Raw genomic sequence first — 17,452 nt, forward strand, 5'->3', positions numbered from 1 at the left:
ATTTGATGTGGATAAAAATATAGCACAAGTTTCTTTAATTTCTTATCTTTTTAAGTTTCTTTTATAAATGTCTTCCAATTGTATCTAGAAAACACCAAATGTGGGGCACCTGGGTGGCTCAGTCGTTAAGCGTCTGCCTTCGGCTCAGGTCACGGTCCCAGGGTCCTGGGATCGGGCCCCGCATCGAGCCCCGCATCGGGCTCCCTGCTCCACAAGAAGCCTGCTTCTCCCTCTCCCACTCCCCCTGCTTGTGTTCCCTCTCTGGCTGTGTCTCTCTCTGTCAAATAAATAAATAAAATCTTTAAAAAGAAAATAAAAAGAAAACACCAAATGGAAGAGTTATTATCACAGAATTAATAAAAAATTTCAAAATCACCAGCAGCTGTCCCAAATATTATATAGTAGTTGTATTAGAGCTAGTTCAAATTTGTTTAGACCTACTTAATTTTTTTTTTTTTTTAATTTTCATCATCTACTGTTTATTCCTATGTGAAAGTCAGCCCAGGGTATGATTCTGAGATCTTACCATTATTGTTCTGCAACTTCAAAGCAGCTGGTGGAACTAGTTATATCAGGGAATTGATAAACTTCACTGTTGATCTACTTATTGAACAAACAACTGAACACAGTTTTGGATGTGGTACTGTGGGATTCACACGATGTAGAAAAAATATCATCACTAGTCTTAGGGGGAAAAAAAAACAACAGCAACAGAAATTCCATGAAATAATAATATACTTAAGAGACTACTCATGGGTACTTATCCAATTGATGCTTCTTGACTAAGCTCTACTACTTACCATATGACCTGGACTGCAAAGTAATTTCCTTCTGGCTCTGTCTTTGCGATAATTTTGCAATCAAGGAGATAATAGACATAAATATATATGAAAACGGAATGAAATTCAAATTTTCACAGCGCTTTTAGAAATGTTCTAAATAGGGCGCCTGGGTGGTTCAGTTGGTTAAGTGACTGCCTTCAGCTCAGGTCATGATCCTGGAGTCCTGGGATCGAGTCCCGCATCGGGCTCCCTGCTCGGTGGGGAGTCTGCTTCTCCCTCAGACCCTCCTCCCTTTCATGCTCTCTCTCATTCTCTCTCTCTCAAATAAATAAATAAAATCTTTAAAAAAAAAAAAAAAAAGAAATGTTCTAAATATTTTATGCCCCAAAGAGAAAACCTGCCAAACTACCTCTTCCTCAGTCAAACTGCTAAGATATTTCTGGGAAGCATGTATCTGCAACCTATAACTATGAACCCAAAGTGAAGAATACTTACTGAAAATCCTCATGGATCCCTGGAAGCTAATGCCACTAAGAACTATCTTTATCTGACCCTACTCTATCTTCAAGGCTAACCTGGGCACAGATAGGAATTAGAAAACTTTTTATACAGTTAAGCATATATGCTATTATGTAAATTCATTTTGGAGTTGGTATGTGTGTGTGTGTGTTAAAGAGGTAATGTCTCATTCCAATTTCTGGTGCACTGTTCCATTTCTCATTGTGATGTTTTTGGACTATCCTTTGTTTCATTTCTTTGGAGAGTGCCCCTTCCAATTATTGTATTATCATCACACATACACTCCTTCCCATTTCTTTAACATAAAAATAATAGTATTGTTTATGATATTTTTATTTAAGTACATTGTATTATTTAGGATGTTCTCTTGTTCAAAAGATAGGAGTTTAGCTGACTTTCCATATTTAAAAAAAAAAAATTATGTGTGTATTTTAGAGAGAGAGCAAGCAGGAGTGGGGATGAGAGAGAGGCAGAAGGAAAGGGAGAAAGAATCTCAAGCAGACTATGAGCTGAGCATGGGGCCTGACACAGAGCTCGATTTCATCCCCATATGATCATGACCTTACTGAAGTAGGGCTCGATCTCACCACCATATGATCATGACCTGAACCAAAACCAAGAGTAGCACGCTTAACTGACTGCACCATCCAGGCGCCTGACTTTCCATATTTTAAATAAAAACTGTATACATAAGTTAATAGTTTTTCTAGATACATTTTAAAACCTCCTTCTATCCCTTAATGCTTTGAATCTATGAAAAGTCAGCTTGTGCCATTTAGGTGTTTCGTATGTAATCTTAGGGTATCTATACAAATGATACCTAAGTTCAGATTGTATAAGGAAAAATACAATCACTAGGACATTTTCCAGGGCATTTTCTTTATATGCTTAAAGAATTGTGCTAATGGAGGAATTAGTAGCCTGGGACATAGAGAAGGATAGCTATTCTAATTTGGGGCCCACTTGTGAATTATTACACACATGAAAAAGGCCCCACAGAGACAGGGTGTGGGAGAAAGGCATCAGGTGTCAAATGTACGAGCTGTAAATGTCATTTCCAAGAATGGGGTGATGATGACCACATAGTTTCACTCTTTTTTCTGAGCAATCTTGCAATTCTTAAGATTCATGAAGAACAATCTTCATGATAGCTGCAAATCATAACAGTAGGCCCAAAATTTGGATGCACTCTTCCATAGCACAGAAAGGAATTTCTGTTAGTATTCTGGTGAATTCCATTCCATAAAAATCTGGACAGATATTTAAAAATGAAGGCAAAATGGAAGCATCCTCTTCCCAAAATCCAAATACACACCCACACACTCAAAATGGGGGCATGCTGAAACGGATCTTAGCCTGTTATTCAATTATTTAATCTACTCAGAATCTAAGAAGCTCTATGTGTGGCTTGTCTGTGTAATCTTGATCAAGTCCCTGAAGTTCCCTGAATCTGTACTTCCTTATCTTTTAAATAGGAATTCTAAAGTCTTACCAATTATCACTCATTTTAAAAATGAAGTGCTAAGGTGGCTAGCACTCTATAAGCCTGTAATAGGACACCATTTTAAACCCATCATTAACATGTGTCCTTAGGGTATGCAGCTCAGAAACTAGCAGTCCTTAATTGGACTTTATTAGACTTAAGGGAATCCAAAGCTCTCTCCACAATGAGAGCAGCTCAAGTGCAAACCATGGAGTCAGAGCAGTCATGGAGAATGTCAGCAGAAGGACAAAGTAACATTCTCAGGGCTCTAGGAATAGAAGTGATTATCTTTCTTGCTTTGATATTATCAACATGCTTTCACAATCACACTGGCCAGGATCACATAATCAGCAATTACTTGGGTGACCTAAAAGAACTTTTTGAACTTGTAAAATAAATTTGTAAAGTTCACACACATTCACAAAACAAAAACCCACCAACTGATAAAGGTCCAGACAGTAAAATGATTATGCTTTTGAGTGAATGAGCAAATGTATACAATATTCCGAGACTGTACTTGAATCATAAAGTTACAGATAAATTCAGTATTTGTTTAGAGATTTTGAAAGCATCAGGGATATAGAAAAATAAATTGATTGGGTATAAATTCTGTGGCATATGCTGCAGGACTGAATGTAGGAGAGACTCTAATCAACTCAATTTCGAAGATCCTTTACATTTAAAAGTGAATATTATCAGGGCAAGGTAAGAAATGGATAGGAACATAGTAACTGAACAAGAACAATCATTTATTAAAGATATGTGGTCACAACCTAAATAAGTGATTTTCTATCTTTGGTTTGATCTATAAATTGTTAGTTTATAAAGAGTCTCATAAATACAAATATTTTCAAATATAATCTAAGATAAAGAAGAAATGTTTTAATGTTGCCATGTACCTGCAGTCCCAATTACAGACTTCTACCCCTTTGTGTGCCTCCTTTAAAACCTTTCCTTTTGGCATCTCTGAGACTGCTCATGTTTACCAATATCTTGTTTCCTTTTCTTCCTGAGCATACTAGATTTCCAAGCTCCCACGCATGTAGTTATGTAATTGGAACCTTCTGATTGATTTCCTACTTTCTGATATTCTGATTGTCTAGTGCAATAGAAGCTGAAATGATTTATGCTATATGGATGCCTGGTCATAAACTTTCCCATACAAACACTCATGTCATTTCTTTTTACCCACCTATGCAGTAGGAAGGAAAGGAGTCTAAGGCCCTAAATTTGAAGAAAGCACATGACAAAGAAACCTGGTTTCTTGAGTCACTATGTAGAGTAGAACTGCTCTGGAGAAAACACCAGACCAGGAACATTATACTTTAGGTCTGTAAAAATAAGTTTTACTTAAGAGATTTTTGTAATTATTATAGTAGTTAGTCTATTCCAAATAATGCTAATATTACTGTCAAAACAATTCATCATTCTAGCTTCCCAAAGATTGTTGGGAGTGGTGTCATTCTGTAATCTACTTAAGCTGTAAAAATTGATGTTATCTTTGGTTTCAGTATTTTATTTACCAGATTTTCTGTAGTTTCTTTGTCACTATTGGTCAGATTCATCGGTTCTTATTACTTCTTAACAAAACTCCTAAATTCTGGTTCTTAGTTGTCTTTTCCAGAATACTGCAGCAGGATCCTAAGTAATCCCTCTTGCTTTAGTCTGCCCTTTGCAAACTATATGTAGTAGTGGATTGGACCAGATTAACCTGACTTGAAAGGCTCTTGGTTATCTCATCTCTTCTATCTCCTATCTCTTCAACATGGGTGACCTGTTTTGGTCAACAAGTCACCTAATTGCCCCATGCTGACTTTTATTTCTATGAGTTGCATGCTTTCTTGACTGAGCCGGCTAGGCACCTGCACATATTTTATGTTTTATAGTCCTCATAAACTATCCAATACCCACAGTGAGAAATAGCCCACTTATTCTGATATCTTCTGTGTCCTGCATTAATATGAACTATTCTCTTTGTTTCATATGTGCATTACAACCAATTCAACCCTTTATTTCCAGTATCATCAGAGACAACAGTCAGTATTATTTTTTTTTAGTTTTTTTTATTATGTTATGTTAATCAGTCAGTATTATTTTCAATAAAGGATCTCAGAATTCTATTCAATCATCTAATTCTTCTACTTCCTAATTATATGATGAATTTATTATTAAAATATTAAACATTCAAGGGACAATAAACGTTTTCAGAAGAAAGAAAAAAGGAAGGAGAGAAAAAAGTTGAAAAGCTAACATGAGATTGAAGAGAAGGAAAGTTAGAATTGTGTAGGTTTAATGTCTAGAATAATTTTTCTGTCCTCTTTACTATAGAGATTATCAAAAAACACATTCCTAGGCCTACTTATATTGAGCCCCCCACTTATATTTTTTAAAAGTCTCCTCAAGCAGATCTAATATATAAGTAAACATAGTTGACTCCAGAATGTCCCTAAATATTCTGTTAATAAATAATTTTAACTTCTTAGTAAATAACTTGAATTAATAATAAGTGAAAAATAAATATCCTCTGCTATTCTAGATCCAGTAGGCTGAATTATTATAGTTAAGCATATTTAATAATATATATTTCACAGTATAGCAAAAACATTAGAAAAATTGGAATCAGATACAAGTGGGATCAGATTCAGCCTCTGCACTTACTAGATTTATCACTGTAGACATATTATTTCATATCTTTCAGGTTGCTTCCTCATATATAAATTGGTGATAATACCTAAGTCCCAGAATTTTTGCTAAGATTAAATGACAAATTTTAAGGAAGATCATAATAGACTGCCTATCCGATGTGCAGAAAAAGTCAGTAAATATCAGTGCCCACCAACTTTGTCTTGATTTGCTAATGTAAATTCAAACATTTTTTACATTTAAAGCCAAACGACTTTTAACATATATCATGATTCAAATTTTCATTGAGACAATTTTAAAGTCATTCAAATATCATGATTTCTTATGACACCTTTTCTATTTTGTATTCTACCCACAATGTCTTCATCTTTTTTCTCCTAGTAAATATTAGATAAGTGACAACTACACACCAAACTATATAGTAGATGAAAAAAAGAAAGAATTCTTAGTTATCTCTTGCTGTGTAACAGATTCAAACAAATTTAATGGCATACAATGACAACTATTTATTATATCAGTATTTCTGAGAGTCAGAAATATAAGAGTAACTTACTGGGTGGTTCTGGTTTGGGGTCTCTCCTGAGGTTTGAGTCAAGATATTAGCTGGAGCTTCAGTCAGTTTAAGATTTGACAAGACGAAATGCTGCACTCCCAGTCTGGCTCAATCATATACCTTGACTAGGGACATTAGTTTCTCACTGATTATTAGTAGGAGATCTCAATACCTCAAAATGTGGACTTTATATAGCTGCTGGGGTGACTTTACCACATACTAGCTAGTTTATCCAATCACGCTAGAACACTGAGGCTCAAAATTATAATGGCAAAATCACCTCTAGTTTAGACTGTCCCTTTCATTCCAAGCTGGTACTGTTTCTACCAATATATTTCTTTTAAAACTGCTTGGATCTTCTGTCGATCTCAATGTACCAAAAGTCAAACTGACAAATCTCTTTAATATATACTTTTTTTTTTTTAACTTTATACTTAAGCTAATGGGCATTATCCTTAAGCTTCTTAGCACCTCTATCACTTCAGTTAAAGGATCTGTGAGGCACACTCTTAAAATTTTTAGAGGACCTTTTTTTTTTCTTTCTGACTGAATGGTACTCCGAGGTATCACTTTAGAGTTTTATGAAGTCTTAACAAAGATTTTACAGCCCCAACTTTGATTTCATCTGTAGATCATGTTTTCTCAGCAGTGTTTGCTACCTGAAGTGGTCAAGAATTATCAAAGCAATAAAATCCTTGCTCTTTCATATTTAACAATACTTAATTTAGTTCATTTCTCTATTCTCACATTTTACCATGAATATCAAGAAGAAATCAGATGGCCTCTTCACATTTAGTTTAGAAAGCACCATAGCTAGATCTCCCACGTCATTAGGTACATTCTCGACTTTCCATGTTTTTGCAGGCATCACTATTGCTTACCTTTTTACTACTATACCAAAGACCTCTTTCACTCCAGGTTCCACTAAGATATTGATAACTTTATTTTCAGCCCTCATGCACAGCTCCCTAAACTGTCACCATTCTTTTACACAGAGTTTCTTCAAGGCTTGTAAAAACTTTTATTACTTTTCTTTTCCAAATCCTACCAGTTTTATCCACTGTCTGGTTCCAAAGAGATTTTACGTCTATGTCATGGCAGCATGATGAACCATTGCCAGGAACCAGTATTTGTATTGATTATGATCTCGCCTTGGAAGTTATACTCTGTAATTTCTACCACATTCTATTTGTTAGAATAGAGTCATAAAGTATAGCCCACACTCAAGGAAAGGGGATCTAAACTTACCCTTTGGAGAGAGAAGTGTCAAAGTATTTGATTTGTGGTCATACTATAAAACACTGCAGAAATAAAAAAAATAATAATAAGACATATTTTTTACTTCAAGGCTTTCATAACTGGTAAAAGTAACAAATATATAAATAAGCATAATACAATATAATGTATACTTGAATAGATTTATGTGAAATTCTTTTTAGATGTAGAGGAAGGAATAATATATTTATGTTGTTCAAATAAGTTTGTATACTTTAAGGGTGAATAGCATTCATAATTCAGAGAAACTGGAAAATTGTATTCTAGGCAGAGAGGACACCATGAACAAATTAAGAGGTGCATGAAAAGCATAGGCAGTTTTGGGAATAGTGGTCCACAAGAGATATCTCATAAGAATGTCAATAGTATGGAGTTGCAGGATACGGTGTCAGCTGGTGTCTAACTGTTAAGAGAATTATATACTATGGTGTTTGAACACAGAATCCAAAGAAGATTGATTTTACAAGCATGACATTTCTTTGAAGTTTCATATTTTATTATAAAATTCATATGGCATTTCATGCTATTCTGTAATAACTCAGTATTTTGTATTTTAAAAGTTAACCTAACCCTTAAGTAAAATTTCCATTCAAGGAATAAGTGCAATTATTTACACTCTGATTTCACATAGAGTTCACACATTGTCAAGTAATCTTTGAGCAATCCAAAGTAAAGATGCACTCCATGGCATAGTCAGCAATGTTGAAACATAATGAGATATTTTTAAAGAGGGTATCATAGTAAGATCTGCATTTGAGAAAGTTAATTGGGGATAATGAAGACTACAACCTGCATTTTGGGAAATTAGGAAGGGCACATTATTGTAAGAGATGATTGATGTTTGAACAGTAACAGCATAATTTAAGAGAAGGACTAGCTTCGAGAGAATTTACAGACCCACTTCCTGGAATTAACTGAAATATCTGTACTTCATAAAGTGTTGTTTTCAAACAACTGTCTCAGATAACTGCACATAGAATGTATTTCTCTTGGGGAGCCATTCAATTACCATTGGCGAGGGAATTGTGAACACGATAGAGTCAGAACACAATCTATTCCAGAGATTCTATTTCATTTTTCAACAATGACTAGCTGTTTCCACAACAAGTCTGAAAGAAGGCTAATTAAATGGCTTTATCTGTATTTATTTAGTCAGGAAAACTAAAGAGTGTAATTTGTAACTTCAAAATTGTTGTTGTGTTGAAGAGGCCAATAGCTAGTTCAGAGATTAGATGCTGTATTTATAGACTTCTAATCTACCGAACTCTTATTCCACAAGTAAATTTTCACAGAAAAAAAATAAAATATTTATGTTGCTAAGACTGTTTTCAAATGAAAATTTAGTATTTTTCAAAAAATATCAAAATATAAATTAGTTACGTAAAAAACTGGCCCTTTTTATATCCCTATACTTTCAACTTCAGCAGCCCTGAAAGTACTGAGGTAGAAAATAAAATCCGTCTCTCGATCCACCCCACAAACCCAGTTTCTGATGTGGCAGAGAAAAAAACAGGTGACTGCTGCTTAAATCTTGTGTGTTTTTTTTTAAGATTTTATTTATTTATTTATTTGAGAGAGAGAGAAAGAGAAACAGCATGAGGGGGAGAGGGTCAGAGGGAGAAGCAGGCTCCCCGCTGAGCCGGGAGCCCAGTGTGGGACTCGATCCCAGGACTCTGGGATCATGACCTGAGCCGAAGGCAGTTGCTTAACCAAGCCACCCAGGCACCCTTAAATCTTGTTTTTTAAGAGGGTGACATAAATCATGTATAGTGAGGAGATACGGATGTATAAATGCCTTACTTATCTTCCTTTAACAGTCAATTAGCCTGAGGAGAAAACTTTGAGTAGGTGTGGGAGGAATTGTCAGAATGCTTACCGGAGGCGGATCAAAAAGTAATAATCATCTCCATGCCAAGATGCCTCCTACTCCCCAAATCCCCAGGAAATCTCAACAATCCCTGAGTTAAGCAGATGTGATTCTATATGCTTAAAACAGAGAGGGGGGGGGGGGTGGGAAACAGAACTAGCAATTTGGAAAGAATTCACTTAGGGAGGAAGAACTAACTTTAAACATTTTAGAAGGGAAAATAACTGAAACTAAGCCAGAGAAAGGTCTTTACAATAATGATTGCTTAGAATCAGAATCAGAATCAGAAAAATAGTGCTGTATTTTAAAAACCTTTCAGGAGGGTAGAGTATAACCCATAAAAGAAGACAGAAAATAGCTACGTGGGAGGTTTTCCCCTAGAATTCTATTTCAACACAATTTAGACTTTAGTGAGCACAGAAAATGGGAATCGAGAAAGAAAAGAGAAATAGGTGTTTTATTGAGGTTATAAATCCAACTCTTCACATAAGATAGGGATTCCCAAATAGTAGATCAGGATATATCTGAAGTCATGGAGTTTTTACACCTAATAACTTTTATAAACTGGCATTGTCTTCCTACCTTCACCCCAGAATGTCAGTTGTTAGACGTTAGAAGAATATAGTATGGAATAAGGGATAAGAACTGTTGCTCTGGAGAGGCTAGAAAGTCAGTAGTATGTTCTTCAAGCTAAGTAGGATTTTAACGAACTCACATTTTTTTTTAAATGTTTATTTTGAAATAATTATAGGCTCACAGAAAGTTGAGGAGGAATGTAAAGGGAGGTCCAGTTCACCAGGTATCCAGCCTTCCCCAATTTTGACATCTTGTATAATAAAAGCACAATATCAAAAACAGGCAATTACCATCGGTACAATTCATTTACCAGTTACACATGCACTCATTTTTATGTGTGTATATGCATGTGTGAACATGATATGTGTATTTTCAGGTAACTACTGCCACAATCAAGATGGGGCACTGTACCATAAATTAGGGCTCCCTTGTGTCACTCTTTATAGTCAAACCCACCCCCATCACTCCATCCATAACCCCTGCCTACTATTAATCTTTTCTCCATTCCTATTATTTTATTACTTTAAGAATATTATATAAATGGACTCATAGGCATGCTAGATTTTTTATAAGCCTATATATTGTATATGGATATATATATAAAGATTGGATTTGAGGTTGCATTTTTTTCACTCATCATAATTTATTTGCGGTTCATCCAAGTTGTTCATGTATCAATAGCTTGTTCCTTTTAACTGCTGAGCAGTATACTATGGTATGGGTATATCACAGATTGTTTAACAATTCACCCATTGAAGGACATTTGAGTAATTCCCAATCTGGCCAATTACAAATGAAGCTGCTATGAACATTTGTGTACAATGTTCTGCGGCTATAAGTTTTCATCTCTCTGGGATAAACGCCCAAGTATACAACTGTTGAGTCCTATGTAGTATCCATCTTTAGTTTTAAAAGAAGCTACCAAACTATTGTCCAAAGCAGCTACATGTACCATTTTACATTACCACCAGCAATGTATGAACGATCCAGTTTATCCACATCCTTACCTGCATTTGATGTTATCAGTATTTTTTTTTAATTTTTAAAAACTGCGGTTTTAATCGCATTTCCCTAGTAGCTAACAATGTTGAAAAAAAATTTTCATGTGCTTATTTTGATGTCTGTAGATCTTCTTCAGTGAAAGAGTTATGTCTTTTGCCTATCTTTTAGTTGGATTATTTGCTTTTTAAATGTTGCCTTTGAGAGTTCTTTACGTATTCTAGAAAAAATGCCTTCTGTTGGATATGTAATTTGCAAATAGTTTATCCCAGTTTCTGGTTTTTCTTTTCACCCTCTTAACAGGATCATCAGCACAGAAAATATTCTATATTTGATGAGGCCCAATTTATTAATATTTCTTTATTGGTGTGTTCATGGTGTCAAGTTTGAAAACTCTTCACTTAGTCCTATGTCCTGAAGATTTTCTCTTTTTTCCCCCCTAAAATCTTATACTTTTATATTTTAAATTTAAATCTGTTACCTATTTTGAGTTAATATTTTATTAAGGTGTGAGATTTAGGTAGAGGTTCTCTCTCTTTTTTTTTTCTAAATGCCTAAATATGAGATTGCTCTAACACAATTTTTCCTCCATTGAACTGCTTTTGTAACTTTGTCAAAAATCAATTGAGTACACTCATATGGAACTATTTTTGGTTACTTTACTCTGTTCCATTGATCTGTGTAACTTCCTCTGTAATGGTATTACAATGTCTATTTCACTATGTCATAATACTATCACTACTATAACTACAGAGTAAATCTTATTAACACTAGAAAGAACGATTTCTCCCACTTCATTTTTCTTTTTCAGAATTGCTTTGGGTATCCCAGGGTCTTTCCTTTTACATATACATTTTAAAGTATGTTTATCTATGTTGCCAAAGACCTTGCCAGGAATTTAATAAGGATTGCATTACATTTATATTTCCTATGTAGGGGCCAAGGGAAGGCTACCCCCAGTTGAGCCACTGTGGGATGAACATTACTTGAGTTAAAAGCAATCAAATCCCAGCAGATTCAGGAGAAGCTCTTTACCTTTCCCAGAACTGCCTGGCTGTACCAGGAAGAGAGCTTTTTAACAGATTTCTCTTTACCTAAGAAACTTATCTGCATAATAAGGCAATCTTTGCTTTCCAAATATCTTCCACCTTTCAGTTAATGGTCTTTCTCCCCTTTGTATCCTAGACCCTTCCCCTCTCCTCAGCTCATATAAGCTTCATGTTGCTCCACTGTCTTTGAAACTTCCCTGTTGTGTGGATTCCCCATAAGTACCCTATTAAATTTTATTTTCTCCTGTTAACCTATCACGTGTCAATTTTATCCTTAGTCCAGCTAGAAGGACTTTTAAACACAGAGTAAATTCTTTCTCCCCAATATGTATGTTGAGTCATCCAATCCATGAGCATGATACATCTTTCCATTTACTCAGGTCTTCTTTTATTTCTTTCATGAACATTTTGTAAATTGCAGCATAGAGATCTTGTATATGTTTTGTTAGATTTATACCTAAGCATTTCATATTCTTTGGAGCATTTGTAAATGGTATTGCAGTTTTGATGGAGATTTATTATGTTCCTTACTAATATACAGAAATATGATTTGTTGGGGTGCCTGGTGGCTCAGTCAGTTAAGTGTCCGACTCTTGATCTCAGCTCAGGTCTTGATCTCAGGGTTGTGAGTTAAAAAAATTAAAAAATACAATGTGTGTGTGTGTGTGTATGTGTGTGTGTGTGTGTGTTGATCTTATATTCAGCAATCTTGCTGAACCTATTTATTCTAGTTATGTTAGGAGAATTAAGATTTTCTATGTACATAATCATATCATCTGCAAATAGGGATAGTTGTATTTCTTCCTTTGCAATCTGTGTGATTTTATTTCCCTTCCCTCCCCTTTTTTGCCTTATTATGTAGTCTAGAATTTGCAATATGTTGAATAAGGGCAGTGAGAGTAGACATCATTGAAATCTTCACAATCTTAGAGAAATAGTCAGTCTTTTCACCATTAAGTATGATAGCTGTAGATTTTGTTTGTAGATATATTTATCAAGTTGAGGAAGTTTCTTTTTCTAGTTTGATCATTTTTATAATTAATGGTATTAGCTTTTGTCAAATACATTTTCTGCATCAATTGATATGATCATGAGATTTTCTTCCTTATCCTACTGATATGGTACATTACACTGACTGATTTTCATATGTTGAACCAGTCTTACATACCTAGAATTCATTTTACTTGGTTGTTATGTTTTTTTCCTTATATTATTGAATGTGATTTGTTGATATTTGCTAATGATTTTTACATTTGGTTTATGAGAGATATGAGTCTGTAATTTTCTTTTTCTTTTTTCTTTTTTGTACTTTCTTACCTGGTTTTGGAATTAGGGTAATGTTGGCCTCAGAGTTGAGAGGTGTTTATTTAAGTTTTGACAGACTAATTAACCCCCATCTTTCAAATGGGATAAATGATCTTTTCTATCCGTAAAACAGGGATAATAAACTTCTAAATTAAAAGAAAAATTAAAACAAATATTTTTAAAAGTGTTAAATAGAACCTGGAATACAGAAGGTGCTCAATGAATGGAAGCCAGAGCTATTTATATTGATCTGGTCTTCAAAATACAGAGGGAGAGAGATGAAACTCAGCAGTGTCCCTCCCTTCTGCACTCTGCTGTGAAGCTGTCACCAGCCAGATCCCAAGACCTGACCTTTACTACCCACCTGCCGTACTCACCCACCTTTGTCCCACATTTTTCCTTATGCTCTTCTTTCCAGTTTATCTCTTAATTCAGGCAAATGCAAAGTGAAAACACCCTTTGAGCAATAGCAACTGCCCTGACAAGACCTTCAGCAGGCCCAGACCACACTGACCAGTTTGAGCTTAAGCCCTGACTCACACCTGCACAAATGGACCATGGAGTGACCTCTAGAATGACCAACAACCACCTTTACCTCATTATAACACTAAAATCTCCACCCAAGGAGGAGCACAAGCTTCATTTACATAACATACAATGTGTGTATAGGTGTGTTTCCTTAAGACAGATGTGCGGCCTTATGCCTATCTCTACATATGATGACAAGGCTTCCCGACCTAACTATTCATCCTAACTCTAAATAAAAGGAATCCGTTCACCCTTGCTCAGGGAGTCACAGCTTTCAAAGGCATTCCTTGTGATCTCATTTGCTGCAAATAAAATTTTCTCTGTGCAACAACTTGACGTGGTGCAGTATCTGACTCACGAAGGAGGAAACTCATGTTGGTTCCATTACAGAGCTTCTTTCAACCTTCATACTACATCCACTTGCAGGTTTATCCATAATAACCAGGTTCACCCATAGTAACCATCGTCTTGCAACATATTCTCCACTTCTCTGTTAATATCACAATTAGGGCTTGTAAATAAATAAATAAATAAATAATCATTTTTCTGCAAAAAGATAAATAAATCTATCTAATGCAGAAATACCAAGATATACTCACCAATTCTGAGAAAACTCAAATGAGAACAACTCAAACAATAATGTTAGGATGACATCAAGAGAAGAAGAAATTAAGATTGCAGACACTTGTTACTAAATATGTGATCTGAGCCCAGCAACATCACCATAACCTGAGAGTTAATTAGAAATGAAAATCTCAGGCCTCTGGCCCAGATTTACTGATTCAGAATCTACATTTTAATAGAATCCATGGTTGATTGCTATGCATATTAACAGTTGAGAAAACAACAACAACAAAAAACACTTTCCTAGACAACAGAAAACAGAAATGAAAACAAAACAATAAAAACAAAACAACTTTCTTCATTCTCTTCTGCTTGAGTTATAGCAACAATGGTTCTACTGGCTTAGCTTGGAAAGAAAAGGAGAGTGAGAAGCTAAGCTGATGAACTTACTGCTGAACTATTTAGAGCTTTCTTTTTTTCTTATTATTTGTTATGTTTGTGACTGTCAAAGTAACTACTATTTATGCCTTGAAACTAAAGTACAGTGATATATTCCCAGTTTCAGACTTTAAAGACTTATTAAATTACTTGGCAAATACTTACAATTGTTATCTCCAAAGAAATGAAGAAAAGGAAGGAAGTTAAGATTCTGTACTTTTGGGTAATGCATGCCACTGGATGGCATTGGCAGTTAGTTTAAAAAATGTGCTCCATTTAGGCTCTCTAGTCATGAATGAGGCATAACAAGGAGAGTTAAAGCAGTTGTAGGGCAGGAAAAATAATGTTCTCTCTACTTTTCTAGGTTTGTGGATGGGACCACCCTAAAATAAAACACAAATTAAGAGGAGAAAAACAAATAGAAGTTTACATGAGGGAGACCCAAGAAAACTGAGTAACTCCCAAAATGACTCAACCCATTACCTTAACTACCATCTCCTTCTAAAGACATGAAGATTTTTGAGCTGGGGGAGCCAGTTATGGGAGTTTATCAGGGAAAGCACAGGAAACAAGGGTATGGTTGTTATACAGATTTTAGTCCATGCCTTCTCCATTGATAAGAATTTCTAGAGATTTAGTTATATTCCTCTTTCTGGAACAGATAGGAAGACACCCTTACAAATGGAGATTTCCCTTATAAGTATAAATGTCTCTTACAAAAGGGTAACTTGGGGGCGCCTACGTGGTTCAGTAATTAAGCATCTGCCTTTGGCTCAGGTCATGATCCCAGGGTCCCGGGATTGAGCCCCGCATCAGGCTCCCTGCTCCACAGGAGGCCTGCTTCCCCCTCTCCCATCCCCCCTGCTTTTGTTCCCTCTCTTGCTGTTTCTCTGTCAAATAAATAAAATCTTTAAAAAAAAAAAAAAGGTAACTTGGTTTTAGAACTTCTCCCATGTCTGCTGTTTTTTTTTTTTTTTTAATTACCAGCTTTGATCAAAATAATCTTTATGCTAAAGAGACACATTTGGTGTGGCAAATTCTGTTCTCCTTCACAGTTTGGGGGCTGGAAAACTGCAAAGAGAAGTATAGGGTGAGATTTTAACATATTAAGTCAAAGCATTGGAAATATTGATCTAAGAATCTCTCCTTGAAAAGATCTAGGATTAAATTAATTAAATTATTATTGGCATGTTTTGTAAAGGAGTTAAAATTAAAATGTATGAACTTAAAAATAATATAAACTATTGTAAATTGATTCTCCCATTGGATTTTCTGTTTCAAATATAAACTTGTCTAATTAAAGTGGAATTATTACTCAGATATTCCATGCTTTCTTTTTCAATGTTGCTCTTTTTCACCTTAATCTTATAGTGGTCACTCTGGGAAATAAGAATTAGAGTAGCAAGGTTTTCTAACCTTGTAAACCAGAATCTCTATGGAATCAATTGGTTAAAAGAGCAAACAGCTAACATATTTCATGTCTCCTCTGTGCTGTTTGAGTGTGGGATGTTAAAAAGAAAACCACAAGCCTAAAATGGAGTCACTTGTGCTAGACCCACATTACCAAACTGGGGCTTAATACCTAACCTACCTGCAGTTTCACCCTTCCCCAGGAATGTAATCTGGAAGAGGAAGACCCTCTTGTCCCCCAAAGGGACCTGGCCCCAAATTATCCTTTTTGTTTGGTGGTTTATGACTTCCTTGTCCCACCTTTTAAAACATTTTCCTTTTTGTAGTCCTTTGGAGCTCTTTTTTCTTGCTAGAGGGGATGCTGCCTGATTCATGAATCATTCCATAAAGACAATTAGATCTTTAAAATTTACTCAATTGAATTCCTGTTATTTAACAGGGGAAAGGTGTAGAGTTAGTGTCAATCATTTAACTAACAGTAACCTTGAAATAGGACTATTCCTCTGCAAACTCAACTATTTGTTTTTCAAATTCCTTTTTCTATTCAGCAAGTCTAAAAGTGTCTAGTTTTTTTTTTTTTTTAAGATTTTATTTATTCATTTGAGACACAGAGATACAGAGAGAGAGCATGAGCAGGGGAGAGGCAGAGGGAGAGGGAGAAGCAGGTTCCCTGCTGAGCCAGGAGCCTGATGCGGGGCTCGATCCCAGGACCCTGGGATCATGACCTGAGCTGAAGGCAGATGCTTAACCATCTGAGCCACCCAGGCGCCCCTAAAAGTGTCTAGTTTTGATTCTACAGTCTCGCAAATGACCCTGAAAACATTTGTGTGTATCACTTAACATTTCCAACCACAGCCTCAATAACATGCTGGGTGTTGATGGGTTTTTAATACTAATGATATCATCTTTTCCATCCTGCAGGGAATCAAAATCATATATCTAACTCCCTTCCTATGGCAGATTTCTCCCTTAACTAAAACAAGCAACTTATTCCTGTCCCAACAGACTCTCATTTACAGATGCAGTATTTTTATAAGGCAATATAAGAATTGAAAACCCTGCACCTTCAGCTTAGCCTAATTTATGTGTCTTTCTTTAAATGCACATATTGCAGTAATAACAAAATGTGCCAATAACACTTCAGTGTTGTATAAAAGTATGCTAATTGTAATACTCATGTGTAAGCAGGAAGAGTTAGGGGGCCCCAGAAAGAGAAATCATTTTAGGCCCCCAGCTATAATGTTAGTCTCCATGCTAGGAAGAGCATAAGCTTTATTACCATAACACGGGATGCATGTATAGGCATGTTTTCTAAGTATGCCTGTGCAACCTTATGCCCAACTTTACATTCAATGACAAAGCTCCCCTTTCTGAATATTCATCCTAACTCTAAATGAAAGAAACTCACTCACTCCCACTTGAAGAGTCATGGCTTTGAAAGTTATTCCTGTGATCTCCTTA

General features: G+C 35.5%; 1 long non-coding RNA gene across 1 annotated transcript in view; it reads right to left on the reverse strand.

Annotated features, from left to right (window-relative positions):
- Positions 1–255: 255 nt before the first annotated feature.
- The window catches only part of LOC118003047, a 452,014-nt gene continuing 434,817 nt past the window's right edge, over positions 256–17,452 (reverse strand). The window contains exons 8-9 of the long non-coding RNA XR_004677248.1: positions 7,229–7,281; positions 256–277 (exon numbers count right to left, since the gene is read on the reverse strand). This is a non-coding gene — a long non-coding RNA (uncharacterized LOC118003047). The remainder of the gene's footprint in view (positions 278–7,228; positions 7,282–17,452) is intronic.

This window comes from Mirounga leonina, unplaced genomic scaffold (genome assembly GCF_011800145.1).
Source record: "Mirounga leonina isolate KUSES-001 unplaced genomic scaffold, KU_Mleo_1.0 Mir_91, whole genome shotgun sequence".
In the NCBI taxonomy this organism is placed as follows: domain Eukaryota; kingdom Metazoa; phylum Chordata; class Mammalia; order Carnivora; family Phocidae; genus Mirounga; species Mirounga leonina.